The sequence below is a fragment of the Phyllopteryx taeniolatus genome, chromosome 5 (genome assembly GCF_024500385.1).
Source record: "Phyllopteryx taeniolatus isolate TA_2022b chromosome 5, UOR_Ptae_1.2, whole genome shotgun sequence".
Classification (NCBI taxonomy): domain Eukaryota; kingdom Metazoa; phylum Chordata; class Actinopteri; order Syngnathiformes; family Syngnathidae; genus Phyllopteryx; species Phyllopteryx taeniolatus.
The window spans coordinates 9,284,575-9,290,870 of record NC_084506.1 but is presented as its reverse complement, the minus strand read 5'-3'; positions in this window follow the sequence as shown (position 1 = coordinate 9,290,870).

Sequence of the window (6,296 nt, the reverse complement as noted above, 5' to 3'; positions counted from 1 at the left end):
TGACTTAACAAATGATGTAGTACAAGTCAAGAAGTCAAGACGAGTCTCATGAATGCCAAGTCTGTCAAGTCAAGTGGAGTCTTTCACACTTTTTAGCTAAGCAAGTCGCAAGTCGGAAATTTGAAGTTGACCCAAGTGTATGAATATGAAAGTAGTCTTTATCGCTATTGAATCCTAGAATAGCTTCTGTGTCTCGCTTGCAACAGGATAAGTGCCCATCGTTTGTGTACTACGTCAGAAACTTCAAAGTTATGTCAACACCTCCAAATCTTCTTTAATCACGGCTCGATGATCCAGCGTGTACGTCTTACATTACACCGTTCCGATAAATCTAATCAACGCCAAAGATACAACTAATGCCGCAGCATCGATGAACTATCTCAGCAGCACAACAAAGCGTGCCCCGTCTCCTCGCTCGGCTTGTGTTTGTCAGCCTTAAGGAAGGAGTCTACACTGAATTAATGAAGGGTTTTTTGAGGACTCCCTAGGGAAGCCTACGTGAGAGAGTGAGAGAGAGAGTGGTGCACGCGCGCACAAAGACAACCATTTTCTTACGTCGCACTGTGCATTTCTGTGAATGAATCTCTTGGATGTAAATCAACGACTATATTGGCAGAGTCAGTGCAGACTGTCTGGCAAAGTACCCAAAAAGTGTTGACAGATAAGTTGAACTGAATTTAGAAGAGTCATCTTCGCAGCCAAGTCAAATATCTGGCTTCATGAAGCATATTGTGAGTTATATACTTTGGTTTGGAAAGTTGTTGTTTCTTTTTGGCCGTCTGCAATTCTTATCAGTGCCGATCTCACACCCTGACGGACTATCGTACGCTATTGTGCTCCCTCGAATCCTCCTAGAGCGAGTTGAAGAGTTGTCATCTGGAAGGACACCTCATACTGCCTCGTTCATACGCCCTTGTAATAAACCCTCCTTTGATGAAGAAGTTGATTAAAGACGTCTTTTTAGGGTAAGTTATTCAAAAGGAGCTTTGATGGTTGGCGGGAAGAACCCGACCGGCTCATATTTAAATGCAATGACAATGTTGGTCAAAAGCCCGACACCAATCAAAGTGCGTTCAAATCACACGGCGCTTCATGGCCAGACCTCCTCCTCTTTCTTCGAGAACTCCTCTCTTTGCTTTTCTGGCCTTGTCCTTCCTTTCGTATCGGGTTTCTAGTGAAACATTTCTGTCGACATGGGCCAGCCCACCCATCCACATCTTATCTCTTCTTTCAGTGGCTACGTTGCCAAGCGAGAGCCCCCGGAACTGATTTGTGCAATGGCCATGATAAGACAGCTGTGGCAGCACAGAGATAAAACCACACTAGAAATATAGCTTTCAGCCTCATTCGGCAAGAGCTCTTACATGCAAATGCATTCTTAAGTCCCACTTAGACTCCTTCCAAGAAATGTAGGTTTTAACCAACACTCTAATACACAACCATTCCAGACCACGCTGACCACACAGAAAGATTCAAATGGTTTTCAGTTCTTTCATTTAAAACAATCTGCAAACGATGGGTGACTGGTTAGCACGTCTGCTTCGCAGCAGAGAGGTCTCCGGTTCAAATCTTCAGCCGAGCGTGAAGCGGTTGGGATGAGGAAACCACGGTCCTGGGTCAGGAAAGGGTGGAGTGCCCTATCTGAGCTTGGTGATGAAATACCACACCAGCAGAGTCTTGTTCCTGAGCGAGACAGACGGAGCGGTGTGGTGCGGTGTCTGCAGCGATGCAGACTCTGCATCGGTCTGTCGGGGTCAAAAGGGAGCAAACTTCAAGCTTCTTTGAAAAGTACCTTCAGTAACTTTTCAACACAAAGTCTTCTCTGTTCTGTGGCATCTCACATGACGGTGGTACTGTTGGACAAAATAAATTCACTCGTTAGCTCTCACTGTAACATTGTGCAAAATTGTAGGAGTTCAATTTGAATTTATAAACAGTTTTTAAAACAGTGGAATTGTTTATATATGTGTTTGGTCATTAATAAATGCCTGCTAATTCCTCTCGATAGATCGAGCTATCCGTCCGTCCTTTCCAGCACTTTTCCTGCTCAGGGTCATTGTGAACTGGAACCAGCTTACTTCTGACCAAAGCTGGACCGCACCTTGGGCTGGTCACTCAATCACAGGGCACACATAGAGACGGACAACCATTTACGCAACCATATTTGCGCAAAAGTCAGGTGAATAATCCTAAATCTGCAACCTGGGTACGCACACACCACAACAGCTATGTGTGAGAAAGCCTCGTTTTCTCAACTCAACAAGGAACGCAGGGGGTCACAAAGTGCTGTAAAGGTCCCTCATGACAATATAGAGTCGATTGGTGACAGATCTCCCTAAAAAAGTCAGAAACTCAATGTGCTGATTGAAAGCAATCGTAGACCCGAGGGTGCTGTGGGACAAAAAGAACTTTTTCCCTTGTCCAAGGGGTGCGGTATGGTGATAGAACCTTTCCGCCGTTAAATATAACTGATTTTAGGATTTATGTGACTGACTGGCAAGTATGGTGGCCAGTGGGGTGGCCAACAAATTCTCTATATTATTGGGGGGTCCAAATTTTGCCTGCTTTTCTTTTAAAATATTTCAAAATAAAAGCCCATTTGGGAAAAATGGGAGTAACTCCAAGCACTGTAACAGATTTAATGTGAAATAAATTAAGTGTTCAGAATCAGAATCAGAATCATCTTTATTTGCCAAGTATGTCCAAAACACACAAGGAATTTGTCTCCGGTAGTCGGAGCCGCTCGAGTACGACAGACAGTCAATTTACAGAAGACTTTGGAGACATAAAGACATTGACAAAAAACAATTGTGCAAAAGGATGCACATAGTCCTCTAGCACTTAGAGCAGTTCGAATGGCTAATATCGCAATAGTCCGGTGCAATGACCATTGTGCAAAGGGCACTGAGACTTCAAGGAGTGGATGCGGTTTAAAGTGACGAGTAGTGCGATCATCTGGGACAATGGTTGTGCAATGAGTCGGGGTGGTTTTTTTCAATTTCGTTGACTTGATCGGCGAGCGTTAGCAATGCGGCGTTCGTGTTAGCTTGAGGCGGAATATAGACGCCGGCGAGAATGAATGATGCGAACTCACGTGGCGAGTAGAACGGTTTACAGTTTAAAAATAGCGACTCCAAATGCGGGCTGCAGTGTGTGCTGAGCACCGTGACGTCCGTACACCATTTTTCGTTGATATAGAGGCATATCCCGCCGCCGCCCTTGGTTTTCCCCGATGATTCCATGTCGCGGTCCGCTCGATGAATGTGGAAACCGGGAAGCATGACGGCGCCATCGGGTACAGCGTCGCAGAGCCAGGTCTCCGTGAAGCACATGGCCGCGGAACGTCCGAAGTCTTTACTGGTCTTTAACAGAAGATGAAGCTCGTCCATTTTGTTGGGTAGGGAGCGTACATTCGCGAGGTGGATCGACGGGAACGCCAATCTGTGTCCTCTCTTGCGGAGTTTCACCTGAATGCCTGCTCGCTTCCCTCTGTGGCGCCGCTTCCGTCTCCATGCGCCGAAAACCGCGGACGCCGCTCCGGTGAGTAACTCGGGGGAAAAAACTGAGCGGATATTCGAAAGTTGGTGACAGAAAGTCCGGAGTAGACTCCTTGATGGTTAGCAGGTCTCCCCTTGTGTAAGGGAGTCGTGTAAGGTCTCCAAAGACGGACGAAAAACACAAAAAACACAAAAACAAAGACAATACTAGAGAGCGCGTTACCGAGGCGACCACACTGGTAGGCGCCATCTTGAATTTGAATCTTTGAATTGTTGAGGTTTTATCAACAGAAACAATAACAGTGTGATGTTTCAGTGTAATGTGTCATTTCAGTAAATACGTTCCAATTGAGTTATTCATGCAACGGCTACTTTGTTCTTGTTTGAATGCACCATTCTCGATTCAGGCACAACATGTTTTCGCTCAAAAAGAAGAAAAGAAAATCTGGGAAATACTCACGCTTACCGAAAAGAATCCAACATTGTTGGGCAACTCTGATGTCCTGCATGCCAACCAGATTAGTGGGACTTGACTCGGGTCTCTTGAATCATTCTCTCACACTATTGGTAAAAGCACTCGGCGATGATGCGTTTGTTACAGCGGGGCGATTGCTTCAAGTCCCGGTTCTGTCACGCAGGGCAGGAAATTCCACCTGGTATATTCATACGTGGAGTCACACTGGTCTCGATGCCCCACCTACACCGCAACAGCCCATTGAGACATTTCCTTCTTTGCGCTCTCTCTCTCTTGTCAACAGGGTTTCTCGCTTTTTCTCAGTTTTTGAAATCCTGAAGACCAATTGCAATGTGAGGTAAACTGCTGTGCAAATAACCGAGCGAGCGTGTTAGTCTCGTAACGGTTGACCTTACGCAACATGACGCCGATCTGGATTTGTGAAACATGTTGAGCGAGTGAGTTAGGAGATCCAATAGAAATGAAAGAAAGGAGGAAAGTTCAATTCACATTGCAGCTTAGAATTGCTCCCGTGTTGATTACATATTTTCAAATCTGTCTATCTATCTATCTGTCTGTCTATCCGTCTGTCCATCTATCTATCTATCTATCTATCCATCTATCTATCTATCCATCTGTCTATCTATCTATCTATCTATCTATCTATCTATCTATCTATCTATCTATCTATCTATCTATCTATCTGTCTATCTATCCGTCTGTCGATCTATCTGTCTATCTATCCGTCTGTCCATCTATCTATCTAGCTATCCATCTATCTATCTATCTATCTGTCTATCTATCCATCTGTCCATCTATCTGTCTATCTATCCATCTGTCCATCTATCTGTCTATCTATCCGTCTGTCCATCTGTCTATCTATCCATCTATCTATCTATCTATCTATCTATCTATCTATCCATCCATCCATCCATCCATCCATCCATCCATCCATCCATCCATCCATCCATCCATCCATCCATCCATCCATCCATCCATCCATCCATCCATCCATCCATCCATCCATCCATCCATCCATCCATCTATCTATCTATCTATCTATCTATCTATCCGTATGCTGTACCTAACCCTACAAGATTACTGGTAAACGTAAGTACATTTCAATTTACAAGTTAACCTGTTGAAGATGTTATTATAGTCGTGTCCCTTTTCCAAGCAATATAACGAGTTCCATTTTGAATACCTTTGGATATTTCGTCTCCCCAAAACTGGATTCAAACCGATACATCTGGGGTCGGCAACTCATTTTTTCCCGACAATTCCGTCACGGGCCGAAATGACCTTTTCATCAGGCAAACCCTGCTTTTCCTACTAAAAAAAAAAAAAACATTGTTTTTCTCATGTATACGATTATATTGTGTACAAAAGCATAATTGAATGAACTTAACTTAATTGAAAAGAAATGAATTTGCTACAGGCTGTTATTGCTGTGTTTCTTCCGTGGCTCTCCACGGCATTGTTAACCAGATAGCAACCTGGCGACAACGAGGCGGCCGCCTTAAATCGCTTACGCGCAGCGTCTTTTAAGACCGAACAACCATCCATCCATTTTCTGTGATGTTTAAACAGGCCATTTTCATATTTTTCCATGGCGAGCTCTCATTCCTGACCACGCCAAGGACAAACTAATGGTCAGATTTACATCAAACCTTACAGAAAACAAGAATAATAATAATAGCTCATCGCATCACTATACCTGCGAATTGTGTCCTAATCCTTTGAACGTGTGATTTTGGACGTCAACATCGAGGACTATTTTGATCTTTGTGGGAAGTACAAAGAAGAGTGGAAATAAAAGTATGAGTTCATCCTGTCACGATCTGCAAGCGGAGGCTGAAACGGTTGCGGTGAAAGGTTTATCGAAGCGGATATCGAGGTGGATACTCGCAGGCGTATCGGCGGCTCGTCGAGACGGGGAACGTGCGGCAGGCGCCGGCGTGAGCAGGCGCGTGGCTAACCCTAAAGAGAAGAAAATGTTTGTTGCGTTATATGTGTACAGTATGTGGAAAACCACCATAACATACCATGTTGACCCAGTGACAAATGTGACCAATTTAGACAAACCGTATAAGTGAATTTTCCATGAAAAAAAGTCCAAAATCATCAAGATAAACCTGTTCAAAAGTCCATATTATTTGTTCAAAAATGTAACTGAGTCTAACATTTTCCAAATCTCAGACAAAATAATAGCTTGCACCGTAATCCGGTCACATGTAATTAGCTTCCTGCCCGACGCCGCTAAACCTGCCCGCCTGTCCCTGTTGGCCTCCGTCCGTCAGCGACACGATCATTTCTGTTTAAACGTCTTGAAAAGTTCTCTCTTC